At 36.6% G+C, this 15,282-nt stretch overlaps 1 pseudogene; it reads left to right on the top strand.

Moving 5' to 3' along the window:
* Nucleotides 1-14,563: 14,563 nt before the first annotated feature.
* Nucleotides 14,564-14,662, top strand: LOC132287288 (small nucleolar RNA R71; annotated as a pseudogene).
* Nucleotides 14,663-15,282: the final 620 nt, after the last annotated feature.

The following is a 15,282-nucleotide window of genomic DNA, read 5'->3' as shown; positions in this document are numbered from 1 at the left end:
TAATGACCATGCTATGTTGTTTAACATATATTAATTTGAGGTTATTTGGAATTGATTTCAAATCTAAAGAATTTATTATTTTTATTTAACTAAATTATATGTAATTGTTCTATGGATTTAATTATGTTGTAGAAGTTGTTTCTATGTTTAAATCATGGATGTTGGATTTGTTGGGTATTCACTTGGTTGTGTTTTAAGCATTGAATAACATTGTTGTTAAATTTATACTCATGAGAACTTGTTTCCAATATTGAATATGTGATTGGCTTGTGTAATGAATTGCACACTTTGTATTTGACATTATATATGTCATTTTAGAATTGACACTCTAAGGCATGGATTGTGTGGTTTTAACCTACTTGTGCATGGAAGTTGATTTCGTGCATTATATAAATTATGTATAAGTTGTGAACTTATTTGGTTTATTCTAGAGTCTTGGGACATTTTTACAAGTGATATGGCTAGAGTTTGGCTCTAGTGCAGGAGGTATGAGTTCTCCCCAATTGACATAGTGCGCACTAGGGTGGTCTTCCCAGTGGGTTAATACCCGGAATAATAGTTTTGTTCTTAGTTCATTCCGAGACGTGACATCCAAGTTTTCCACTATTTGATTTCGCATTCAATTCCAAGTTGACAATCATGTTTAATTGTGACTTGTGGTTTTGGTTAATGGCGATTTAATGTTGTTAAGTACATTTGTGAATTATGATTTTTAAGGAATCATCGCATGTTCTTGATGTGGTTAAGTACATCTATACTAAATTGTTATATTTAGTTGTTTTCGTACTTTAGATTTCAAGTTGATAAATTTGAAAATATATATCTTGTTGCTTTATATAACATGTTCTTATGTTGTTTGGAATTGTATGAAGGATGTGATTTATTCTAGAAATGATCTAAGGTAGCTTAGGATGCTCCTTGAGTCTCACCATTGACATAAACGTTAGGTGGCATGATCCTTTTGAATTATTTCATGTTAATGTAAAAATCTGTAAAAAGTTGAGTCTATGCGTGCTCATTCCCTACGAGTAAACTTGTTTGCTCACCCTAAAATTACTGGGTGATTTGTCAGGTATGAATGCCTTAGTTTGGGATGCACAATATCCTTGGATCATTCGATGAGTTGAAGTTCTTTTAGTGTATTCTTGTTCATGATTCATGTAAATGTTAGCATGAAATGCTATTTGTAGCTCATATGTCAAAACTTATAAATTTGATTCCATAAATGTAATGTGTGCATAAGTATACCTCTTGTATTGTATTTGATATATATGAAATGAGGCTGGAGGCCAATGACATTTATTTTGTATCCAATGTAACTTTTGACTTCGTTAAATTTTATGAAAATATTGAAAAATCACAAGTCATTGTTTCGCTATGGTCGCATCGGGTATGAGAATTCCATTTTCATTATTTCATAGGGTCTCATTAATCATGCATGAAGTGTGGCCAAGGGCCAAATGGTAATTTGAAACCATTTCATAATTTTGGATTTCAAAATTCCCATTTCAAGTACATTTTTGCCTTTTTGGCCATCGGGGGGTCGGATTTTGACTCGGCCATTTCTAGAAGCCGCGGACCATTTTTGCGTGCATGATCGTTTTCATGATAACCCTTTCGTTGGTGAAATGAGTCTCCTATGGACTCATTTCACATTTTTGTTGAAAAATTCAGCTTAAAGGCATTTTTGGGATTTTCTTTGGGAAATAATTTCCGGTCTTGACTCCATCACATAGGAAATGCGATTTTCGGGAGCATTTCTTTACGATATTTTTCCGAAAAATTTCATCTTGGTCCCGAAAACCGCTTTCCAAACTCATTTTTCTACATTTTTACTGTTTCTGCTACATTTACTGTTTCTAGTGCAGTTGAACCGGTTCAAGAATGTTGAACCGGTTCAAGGTGAAGTTCTTGGTCTAGCATGGACGTTCTGTCCATGTTGAACCAATTCAAGAATGTTGACGACGACCGCTTGATATACGCCAAAATAATGTAGTGAATGCGCGGTTCAAGAAAAGCCTTTTAGGTCAACTTTAAATTTATAAAAACCACTACCAACACTACTACTAACGTAGCAAGAGTGAGTAGGGATCGTCCCAAGGGATTGAGGTGTTGTACTAGGTTGATGAATCAAGATTGGGTTAGTAGGTCGAGTGATCAAAATAGTGGTTGGTGGTTGAATTACACTAAGATGCAATTGAAACTAAAGTAAACAATAATGCAATAATGAGAATGAAAAAGAGAGAGATCCTGAGATTTAGAGATCACCACTAAGCATACTTAATGAGGAGAAAAACATGTATTGCAACAAAGTGTGTGTGTGTGGTTGTTTCAACAAGCATGGATGACAAATTAAACATATATTGTCTAAACAACATGGTGGATAGCACAACATATCAAATTAAGCCATTAATCCTTTCTTTAAGCTCACAATTCAAACACATCATAAGGTTAGAGATATATGTTACTTACTTTCATAAGTATGGAACATCAACAACAAGCATGGATTGTCCTCCCATTTAACAACTACACTACAACTAAGCTAATGACATGAAATTAAACTAATTAAACTAAGGGAGAGGTACAATCCATCAAGAAATGAGTATGAACAATCAAATAAACCACAAGAACACGACATTAAGCACTATGTCTTGACAATCTCTAGATCTATAACATCAATACACATAGACATGCATCAATAACACAAGAAATAGAGACAAACACATGAACATCTATTCTAGCATACATAGACATATGGGTAGAATGAAATGAACAATTGGAAGCGTTAAAGCACATAAATCATTGAATAAACAAGATCTATATATATAAAAGTGTCAAAAGATGAATCACAATACAATAAAAGTGTCAAGACATGGATCGATCCTCAATGGCGGCGCCTTTTTGGATAAAAACAAATCTGAGATATTTTGAAGATATTTTTGGATAAAGGACAAAAGTGGTTAGTAGGGTGGTACAGCTGGATAAGATCTAGCATGTGGATAAGGACAAGAAAGTTCGATCGATCAAAGAATGATATTGGATCGATTAAACTTTTGGGATCTCTGAAAATGACATCATGGCCTAGATCTATCTTGAAGTGCTGAGATTGATGGAAGTTGGATCGATCGAACTTTTCTTGAGATCAATCAAAGTTGTTGAAATTCCACCCTTTGCTTCCTTTTGCTCTACTTTGCTCCTTTCTTTGATTCATCCCAGAATTGCTTCAATTATGCTCTTATTTGGCTGAGTTAGCTTATTTTGGGGATAAGTATCTGAAAATGGAAATAACACGAAATCAATACAAAACGGTAAAATAAGATAGATAAAGGTTCTAGAATACCTAAGCTTAAGGGGTTTAAGTACGCACTTTTCAGCGCTCATCACACCTCCAAACTTAAATATTGCTAGTCCCTAGCAATGAACTAAAAAGTAAAGGAATGAAATGAACAACTATACAACTACAAACAAGAAACAATAAATGGATAGCGCCACTTTCGTAGGGAACACGATTACATTTAGCATATGCAGCAGGCCTTTTAAACCTCTAGGTTACCCCTAGTGGACTAGTGAAGTCTCGTGAGGGTTTCCAGTAATGATACCCACAAACATTAAACTCATTTTTTTCAAAAGACGTACCAATATTGCAAACAAGCATTGGGAGAAAACTACCTCAAGTATGCAATTTTTCAAACATTTCTAAGCAATCTCCCAAAATCTCAACATCAAGCAAGTAAATATGGTCCTCCACACATCAAGAAAATGATCATGCAAATCAAAACAACTCTAAAATCCTTTTGAGTGGACCGACATCAAATATGTTACTATCTAAGCCAACTAAAGAATTAATCACATCCTTACCCTCAAACTAGCACACAAATCTAGTACCGATCATCAAGATAAAAAGTGGACCTTTTTTTAAAACTTTATTGTTCTAGGTGCGTTTATTCTTTTCACTCGATTTTTTTTATATTTTTTTTTAGGATCAAAGATGGAAGCATGGTGCAATATGTTGATCTATTAAGCTTTCTAGCGATTTATGAGGTCAAGCATTAGGTCAATGACTCCCAAACCAGACGGCTTTAGGGCACTAGGTGTTCAAACACCCCTAAGGACTGACAAGCTCAAATCAACTAGGCTACAAATCAAAACTACCTCCATCTAATCATTTCCCACTTCTCACCTTTTGGGAGAAGTCCTCACTTTTTTTTATTGCTTTTGCAATTTCTATTTTTTTTTCTTTTGTTTTTTTTTTGTTTTTTTTTTGTTTTTTTGTTTTTTTTTTTTAATACAATTATTAACCTAGAGTTTGGGCCCTCTACCTTTCGGCGCGAGAAGTTCAGTGCTTGATGAGGCTAAAATCCCGGCTACTTAGTGAAAAGGGGTTGTTATCCACCTTTATTAAGAATGAAAGCTTTCATTGCACTACTAGCTCAATTGGGATATAACCAATTCAATAATCAACAAAGCATGTATCCCACAAATGAACTCTAGTCTGCGCCTGTGCTAGTGTAGAATCCTAAAGTGAATCTCAAAACAATCACAAAATCAGGATGATATGGAACACAAGTGCAAGCAAGATATCAATCCTTCGAAAAATTTACTCATAAATGGCATCCACAAGGCATATAAGGAGTATTGGACTCTCAAGTCAAGCAATTTTTAAATTTTAAGCAATATAGTTCTCAAAAGATCAAAAGCATAGCTAGTTTGGGCCAATCATAGAAAATTCACAAATACATAAGTCATGCTCAAAATTTTGAATTTAAAAACAAACACTACAAAGCACCATTACCCCCAAACTTAAATGGAACAATGTACTCAATGTGTAAAGAGAACAAAAGGAAAGAGTATACCAGTACAATTAAGGCAAAGAACGACTGGGACAAAAGTATCCAAAGTGGGTGGCATAGCGCCCCCCCCCCCCCCAAACTTGGGATCAACTATGGTCCTGAAATTTGGCACTTGGATAAAACTTATCAGATAACAAAAGGGATAATAACAGTGCATAGTGGACATGCAAGTATAAATGGGATAGTAACTGAAAATAGAGAGAGGAAAAAGTGTGGTCTTGAAATTTTTGGCAGTACTTTCTCTCACTGAAGTCACTGGGATGCACCTGATGGAGTCAAATAGATATCTATAAGAATATGAAAATATGACATCCGTACAGAAAACATATATAAATAAATAATAAAAAAAATAAAGTGCAGTATATCCAGTATCAGAGCCAATAGACACGGCTGCAAAAATAGTATAACAGTATCAAAAATATGCGGAAATCACAGATATATGAAATGATAGGAGGAAAGGGATAGAGAGATCAGGAGGAAGAGGTAGGACGGGCAGGTCGCGCTCCACGGATGTCTCTAGATAGATCTCTGAATGCGGTCATGACATCCGTACGGAGGGAAGCAATGTCAGCTCTAATGGTGACAGTCTTTGCACGGATAGATACCACGGTGTCCTCTCATGTCTGAAGTCGCTCTCCAAAGTTGGGTATGTGAACAGGAGCCTCAGGTGTGGCTGGATCGGGAGAATGATGATCCTGAGCCTGCTCCTCATCATGAATGGGTGACCCAACTAGAGAGTGCTGCTCTGGGTCCTCGGCAGGCTGCTCTAAATGAATGTCCATGTGTACGACAGCCGGATCGACTGGTATATCGTCCGTTGCTGCTGCTGCCTGCTCCTCTGCCTCTAAATCCTCAGCTACCTTGATAGCATCGTCCCTCAAGCTCTTGATAAGAGCATTGTAGCTCTTATCCCAGTCCTTCTTCTTGAAGGAACAGGCCCCAGACTCAGTATGCTCCCGTGGCTCGATGGGATAGCGCTGGTCTCGTAGAATTTGGGTGATAAGGTGGCCAAATGGAAGATACTTAGCCCTTTTGGGCTTGGCCTTGCTGATGTGGTCGACGTACAGCTTCATCATGACGCTCCAGATGAGTGCTGGGATATATAGCCAATGCCCTGTATTGAATGCGCACAGAGCTGTCAAATAGTCGCCGCGCCTCTGTGTCTTATGGCTGGCCATGAAGATGTTACAGAATAAGACAGAGTCGGAAAACTACAGGTCATCTGGAAGATAGGTCCGGGTGGCATAGGTCTCGCCACTGGCATAGTGACCTGTGAGTAAAACGGCCATATCTGCATATGTGGGCCTATAGAGAGTGGGATATGCAGATCGGGTAGCCATCAATGGTGGTCTGCAGCTCTGCCAGGTTACTCAGGGCAAGCCAGGGGTTCCGGTAGAACATCCGGACCAACCTCGGGTACACTGGGTATGAGACAGGGGCTAGTATGGCTGAGATGCCCTGTCTAAAGATATCATCATATGTTGACCAGGTAAGCACCGATCGGGAAAGGAAGTCTATGTCGAAGACTGACTCATGTGCCACTCGAAGGTCTGAGTATCTACGTAATGGCTGGTCTAACTCCTGGGCTGGCTGAGCTGGCAGTGGTGGTGGAGATGGTATATGCTCAGCCTCAGCGTCACCATGTGAAGGAGATGCTCCGTTTGAAGACTATAGGCAGCTGTCAACTGGAGACTGAGGTGGAGTGGGCTCCTGGTCATAAGAGGGACCCGCCTCATCATCTAAACTCGGCCAGCCCCTACGGTGATAGTGTCCGCGGGCTACAGTCTTGACCCTACCCATGGTCTGCAAAATAAAAGGAAAAACTTACACAGGAAGTTAGTGCCGATATAAAGAGTTAAAGCACAGTTCATAAAAATCATGTATGTCAAATAAGATAGACAAAGTAGATAGGGAACGTGAATCTATTTAAGTGACTAGGAATAAGTGACATAATGTGAAACATGCTAGACAATATAAGTATGGAATGCATCCAATGTGGAAAACATAGGCATTGGGCATGTATGAGATGGCATGAAACACAAGACATGGTGTGTGAGATCTGTGAAACAAATCTGTGAAGTTCGATCGATCACAAAAATGTGAGATCGATTCAAGTTCGATCGATCAAGAATGAGTGAGAACGATCTGTTATAGATCGATCGAATAAAAAGTTCGATTGATTGAACTGTGAAGTAAAACTTGAACAGTCACAGATCTATGACGTGAATGGCACAGGGTCTTCACGAACATGGTCGTGGGCCCGTCAACACAACAAAGCATTAATCCTAATCACTGTATGAGGCCCATACTCCCAAAATCAAATTGAACATTAAAAATCTAACAAAATATATATACAGATATATACATATATATACAAAGTGAATCGAAGCTTCATTAATGGAGATTTTCATCAGCAAAATAACATGGATCTAACATTTAAAGCATGTATGTATCAAATGGATGCTTGAATCACAAAGGGGGATTTGGATCTCACCTAAAAATCGAGAGAGAGAAGTGGAGATGTGAAGGACTGATGAGATCCCAGAGGAGAGAGAGTGATTTGTAATGAGGGGAAGCTCGCCGGAGTCTCGCCAAAGATGGCGAAGAGTTGGGATGCAGCAGCGAAGGGGAAACGAGAGTTTGAGATCGATTCAAGTTGAATCGATCGAATGACCCTGAATCAATTTTAAAAACATTCCCTTGCCAGTTCGATCGATTGAACTGACATCGATCTCTCCTCTTAAGGTTTTTTTTTTTTTTTTTTTTTTTTTAGAAAATAATATATATATATATATATATATATATTTGAATTTTTGAAATTTAAAACAAAGTCAAAATAAAGACAAAATTGAAAATTGAAGAACAAAGATCGATCACAAAATACATTCGATCGATCGAAAATGCATAGAATTGAAGAAATGTTCGATCGATGAGATAGAGGCTTTTGGATGCAGGTTCAAAATTTTTCTAAGTGTTGGAACTGTAGATCGATCCAAGATGAGGTTGGATCGATCGAAGAAGTTTAGATCGATCTAGGAACACGTTAGAATGATGGGACAGAGAGGCTTTTGGATGCAGGTGGATGCAGGTTCAAAATTTTTCTAAGTGTTGGAACTGCAGATCGATCCAAGATGAGGTTGGATCGATCGAAGAAGTTTAGATCGATCTAGGAACACGTTCGAACGATGGGACAGAGAGCTGAAATATGCAGGTTTTGTTCGAACCATTGGACAGAGAGTGATTTGGATGCAGGTTTGATGCAGGTGGGAAGTTCGATTGGATGCAGGTTTGATGCAAGTGGGAAGTTCGATTGATCGAACTCATTTTGAGATCGATCGAACTTATGCAAAATGCTCAATTTCAACATAAAAGTGCATGCAATCCTAATCACAGTTCCTAGTAATGCATATGAACCCAAAGCCAATATCTAGACTTTGCAAGAAATGAAATTAAAGATAGAAATGTGGGAGGAACAGGGTTTTGACACCCTACGAAATGTCTTGCTAGTCTTTAACGTCTCTACTAAGACGTTGGGCTCTTTTAGCTCGGCTCAAACATCTTGTAGTGCATCCCCTCTTTAATGGGGTGATAAGTACTTTGAACTCCACCCAACAAATGGTTCTTTAAGGAACTTGTTGGATTAAGCTTAAAAGACGTTTTCAGTCGTTGGTCAAGACAATCTTTGGGCTTCCACGCCCTTTCAAAACAAGATTTTGAAACAACTTTCTTTGGTTTCAAGTTTGAAGATGAACTTTTTGAAACTTTGGTCTCACACAAAAACTCAATTCCTTCACATTTAAGGTTATAACATTACTCTACAACATTAATCTCTTCATGCTTGTCAAATGAGTTGGGGGTTGGATTAAAAATATTCAACTTTACCTTTATGTGGCCAAATGAGATCTTCATTATCCCTGTCCTACAATTAATGTTGGCATTCGCGGTTGCCAAGAAAGGACGGCCAAGGATAACGGGAATTTGGCTCTTAGGATTTAGGACCGGTTACGTGTCAATGACAACGAAATCAACGAGAAAGAAAAATTTATCAATCTTAATCAAGACATCCTCAATGATACCCCTAGGCTTTTTGATTGATTGGTTGGCAAGTTGTAAAACTACTGACGTCGGTTTCAAATCTTCTAAGCCTAATTTGACATATACCGAGTATTGAAAAAGATTAACACTTGCTCCTAGGTTAAGAAGAGCCCGATTAATGATATGATCACAATGATACATGAAGTAGTAGGTGAGCCGTGGTCCTTAAACTTTGAAAGAGTGTTATGCTGCAAAATTGAGCTTACTTGCTTGGTTAAGACCACTTTTCTAGGTGTTTGGTTTTTATTCTTCCTCTTTTGGGTGCACAAGTCTTTGAAGAATTTGGCATAAGCCGGAATTTTCTTGATTGCATTCAAAAGTGGAAGATTGACTTTCACTTGCCTAAACACTTCCATAATTTCATTTACTTTGGTCTTTTGCTTGTTATTTGAAATGGAACCTTTTAAGGCATCCGGAAATGGAGCTTTTGGTTCAAAAACCTTTTCAGAAATTTTCTTTGAAGTCTCTTCAACACAAGAAGTTTTCAAATCATTTTGCAAATTTCTCTTTTCAAAATCACCTTTCACATCACTTTTCAACACATTCTCATTTATATGGTCATGCACATGCAATGAAGGAGGAATATGATATGAAATGGGACGGGTGTCAACTTGTGGTTGCACCGGTTCACTCTCTTCATTAGACATACCCACTTGGTTGTCCACAATCTTTCCACTTCTCAAGGTAGTCACCGCATTGACATGCTCTATTATGTGACCTTCCGATAAGGAATGAGTCTCCACAACACATTGTTACTTTTGTGAGGCATTCAAAGGCATTTTTCCTTTCTCTCTAGCATTAAAAGTACTAGCTATTTGCCCTACTTGGGTTTCTAGCTTAGCAATAGATTGAGAGTGAGAATGAAGTAATTGTGTGTTGGCCTCTAAAGTGCTCAAAGCGGTCAAAACTTTCTCTTCAAAAGTGGGACTTTTAACATTTCCTTGGGAATATGATTGTGATGACCTTAGATTTTTCAACCCAATGTGTCCTGTGATGAACCAAAAGAATGACCCGATAACGGATCCGAAATGCGGAAACGAAGGAAACTAAGTGGCCACTAGAGATGTACGTCATCCCTAAGGCATCAAAATGACTCCCCATGGCATGATCAAATTGCATTATATGCTATTGTGTGATGATGTGAACATACACGCAAGTGTAAAATGGTATTTTAAACATGCTACAATGGCCCATGGCCTTATTACAACTCATTTACAACATTTGACATGTCAGACCTCCAAGTTAGAAAAATTACATTTCATAGACAAATCATGAACATGCTAACACTTGCATGTGAACAAGAATGTTTCTAAAGAAACTCAACTCAGCAAATCACCCAAGCAATTGCAATCTCCAATCTTGTATCATGTACCTGAAATATGCCCCAGTATCGTAGGGATGAGTAACATAAAGTTACTCATAGGAAATAATCATGCATCGACCTACGTTTTACAAGTGTACCTGATTTAATCATTGTGGTTCATTCCACCTAACGTTTATGTCAAAGGTGAGACTCAGGGAGCATCCTAGCTACCTAAGATCATTTCTAGCATAAAACACATCCTTTATGCAATTTCAACAACATAAGAGCATGCTACACATAGCAACAAGATATAACATGCTTACACAAAGCAACTAGTTAGAAACATGCTTACACAAAGCAACCAGATAGAAACATGCTTACACAAAGCAACTAGATATAGATTCTCAAAGTTATCAACTTCAAATCTAAATGCTAAATCAACTAAATATAGCAATTTAGTATGGATGTACTTAACAACATCAAATCGCCAATAGCCAAAACCGCAGTCATGATATAAACATGATTGATAACTTGGAATTGAATACGAAAACAAATAGTGGAAGACTTGGACATCACGTCTCAGACTAAACCAAGAACAAATTGGTTATTCCGGGCATTAACCCACTGGGAAGACCACCCTAGTGCGCACTATCTCAATTGAGGAGAACTCATACCTCCCGCACTAAAGCCGAACTTTAGCCATATCACATTAACAATGTCCCAAGACTCCAAAATAATCAAATAAGCTCACAACTTATACGTAATTTATATAATGCACTAAGTCACCTTCCATGCACAACTAGATTGTATCCATACAACACATGCTCTAAATCCACAACTACTATAGGATGATAATGCCGAATCTTCAAAGTGCGATTCGTTACACGCTATAACAATATAATCCAATATTGAAAACATAAACTCATAAATTCATTATAAGTCAAAAGTCATGCTTTAAACATACTATCAATGTCAAATACATGAGTTAATCAATAATACCATAAAAATGGAATTTAATCTATAAACTAATTAAATTCACTAGGTTTCAAATCTCAATCAAATGGCCTCCAATTAATACATGATAAACAATATAGCATGATCATTATATACACCACATCAAAACTCGATTAGGCCATAAGAACAATAAAGTGGAATTTAATTAAATCATGATAATCAAATCCCTAACTTCTAAAACAACATTAAATGGTTCCAAATTAACATATGCTAGAACATAAGTCATAGTTATCACAAATATCAAGTTAAACACTTAATTAGGCCAATGGAACCTTTAATTAGATTTTAATTAATCATTTTAATTAAAATCTCTAGATTTTCATACTTGTCCAAATGCTCTCAAATTAAAGTATGTTAAACAACATGCCAAGACATAATTTAAAAGCATATCACAAGTTAATTTCATGCAAGGTACGGCCATGGGATTTAATCTTTCACAAAAGATAAATATTAAATAAAATATGAAATTTTTATTCAATCAATACCAAGTTAATATATGTTAACAAACATATTAAAATATGATTTTCTAGCATGCCACAATTCAAATCAAAGTTATATATCATCATGAATTTTAAATCTTATACAAAGAAATAAAAATTACTAACTTTCTAAATTTGATACAAGGCATACATATAAGTTGTATAATCATGAGAAACACTCAATACAACACATATAAATCCTAAAACATTTCCTACCTCAATTGGAATGAAAATCCCAATTATCACCAAAATGAAATCACCCTAAATTTTTGGTCCACAAAATAGATATTTCAGCTTGTTACCTTCAACTTGGGAAATTCATAAAAAATTCAATTCTAATCCAAATTGAATGAATCCAAAGCCCAATGAAAGCTTAAACACTATAATTTGATAATATCAATTTAGTTTAACAAAATATTTTCCCAATTGAAACAGTTTTGACCCACAACTTTGAAACAAATTCTGCCCAGAAAACACATTTTCAGCCTGTACCTTCCAATTTTGAAAATTCATGAAAAATTCATTTCACATCCAAATTGGGCAAACCTAATTTATTTTGGAAGTAAACATATGAGAGTATAAAACTGGAAATTTAAGCCATGATCCAATGTCAAAAGGTTAGTAAAATAAATCATCTAAAAATATGTTTTCCAGCTGCAATAAAAACATAGACAGCAGATTGTCTCGGATTTTAAAAAAAATTTAGAAATGCTCTAAAATCGTGAAAAATTTCTGAGTAGTGTAAAATCTATGGGAAAAGTTCTAGTAAAAATTTCAAGGTAATTGAAGCATGACAGCTCTATATAAAAATTCGTTTTCGGACCAGATAAGAAAAGATTTAAATTTCCAACAACTAGCTTGCAACTTCAAAAATTCATAACTAATTCATTTTAAATCCAAATTACATGAAACCAAAACTAAATGGAGGCTAATTGATTATATTTTCATGTTATATATTTAATTTGACAAGATTTATTTCAAGTTAAAATAGTTTAAGGGCAGAATACAAGTCATTCTCTTCTATGCATGTAAAACATTCAATAATGACATAAAAATACTTCAAAATAATAGATCAATACCTCACTAGAGAATTGAATCCCTAGATACCAAAGCAAAACTAGGAGTTAGGCTAGATCCTTCAAGGGTTTTGAAGATTAGGATGAGGGGAATAAAAAGAATTCCAAGCTTTATGGTCTAAAGTAAGTGGAAGGGCCTCAAAGATCAAGGTCAATCCCTAAAGCTTCAAGCTTCATCCATAGAGGCTAGGGTTTTGTGGTGAGGGAGAAAGAGATGAAATGTGAAAATGTGTGAGTGGAGGAAATAGAAATCCTCCACTCACTATGTGATCCTACACCATGGTCAACACACACATCTATGGTCAATTGTACAAAAACCCTCCTTTAAAACCATAATCCCAAAGTAGCCCAAAGATATTTGCAAGACTAAATTGTGAATCTACACTTGTCACCAATCCATGGCTCCTTCCTAGGCTTAATCCCACACCTACACTTGTCAACCATCCAAGCGAACAAGTGCACCAATCCTAGGCCAACAAGTGGGTGAATCCTTACCCTCCAAATGTCATCATCCAATGCATCAAAGTGTTTCCACACAAATGTCAACAAGTGGACCAATGAGAGTGTGACATTTGTCACACTTTTCAAAAATTACAAAAAGGTCCTTTTTGAAAATATCTTCCAAATTTAATTACAAAATGATTCCCAAGATGAAAATTAATTACTTTATTTAATTACACTAAAACCCCATAAGTTAAGAAGAATTACACTAAAGTATACATTAATGCCCCTTTATGAAGGAAGTAAGCAATCAACATGCTTTTCTAGAAAAGTAAAAATACCACTATAATGGAAATCAAATATCATGAATGCATGTAAAACCGGAATCAAATCCGAGCACAAAAAGTGAGGTTGTGAAAGGAAAAAGGATAAACGAGAAAAAGACAAAATGTGAATAGTGTTCGGAAAAATAAAATATGGAAATGACACAATCCCCAAAGGAAGTTGTCAATCCAAGTAAAAAAGTCTCAGAAATCATTCCAGAGCACTCGAGATGACATCAAGTGATGAAAAACTGAACCCAAAAAGGAAAAGACAACGGAAAAAAATTATCCGTGAAAATCCGAGTTATTACAATGATGGTTGATTAGGAAAATGAGAATTAGAGAATTGGTTTCCTTGTGACTGGTATGATGATCTAAAACATTGGGAACCTTGGCTTTGCATTGGAGGTGAAATGTATTTCCCTTGGAAACTGCCTTGGGAAAGGTTTGAGCCCTCCCCTTGGTTTTTCCAAGAGAAATTCGGGTGATTCCTCCAACTAGGATTATAGTGATTGCCATAAGGATTGTTCCCTAGATTAGTAAAAACAGCATTTGCTTGTTCATGATGCTTACTTTGCACATGTCCATGGGGACAATTGGAAGTAGAATGTAAAACACTTGAACAAGTATACATATCTCATTAGATGCATGATGAGAATGGTTAGGTAAGGAAGATACTTGATTCGCCGAGTTTTGGTTGATCAAAAATTGATCAAACCTTTGAGATAATGATTTTATCTCGGCGGCAATTTCATTGGAGTGGTCGACTTGATGTAAGCCAACACTCTTCCTACCACTATAATTTCTACCACTCTTCGAAGATAAAGTACTATGTAAAAAATTTTCACTCTTGCTCTCATAAAGACGCCATACGTCATCCTCATGCCTATCAATGTAAGAGCCACCCATAGAAGCATCAACCATGCCCTTGTAATTATCCGATAAGCTCTCAAAGAAATATTGAACTAATTGCCAATTGGGCATGTCATGATGTGGACACTTCCTAAGTAATTCATTAAAGCGTTCCCATGCCTCATGAAATGTTTCCCCATCCTCATGTGAAAATTCTCGAATTGAGGTTCTCATGGCACTGGTCTTAGAAACTGGATAAGACTTCTTCAAGAACTCTTATTGTATTTCCACCCAAGAAGTTATTGAAAAAGGCCTAAGATTGTTAAACTAATATTTTGCCTTGTCTTTAAGGGTGAATAGAAAAAGTTTAAGCCTTAAGACCTCTTCTAGCATGTCTGTATATTTTACGGTGGAACATACTTCAAGAAACTCATCCAAATGCTTGTAAGATTCTTCACTTGGAAGTCCATGATAGTTAGGAAGCATTTGAATGGTTTGCGGTTTGATTTCATAGTGGTGTGCTCTAAATGGTGGCAATTGAATGCATGTGGGTGCATTATATTCATTAAGCATATAGTGATCTCTTAAAGCAAGAGGTGGATTAGCAGTTGGAGGTGCAACATGGGCACCTTGATTGCCTTAAATGATGGGAGGTTGTGGAGCATACATTGGCCTTGGCATTCCCAATGGAACTTGGCCTTGTTGTTGTGGTGGATGAACAAATGGCCTCCGCATGCCTAATGGTACTTGCATGTTGTCATGATGCACATTGGGATGGAGGATACCTTGTTGGTCTATGAGACCAAGATCCTCCTCATGGTCCTCATTATGTACTTCCATTGATGAAAT

This window comes from Cornus florida, unplaced genomic scaffold (assembly GCF_030987335.1).
Source record: "Cornus florida cultivar Cherokee Brave unplaced genomic scaffold, ASM3098733v1 CherokeeBrave_3.0.0_Hap2_Chr11, whole genome shotgun sequence".
NCBI classification, from domain to species: Eukaryota; Viridiplantae; Streptophyta; class Magnoliopsida; order Cornales; family Cornaceae; genus Cornus; species Cornus florida.
Note: the sequence above shows the minus strand (reverse complement) of the source record. Positions and strands in the feature narration are given on the sequence as shown.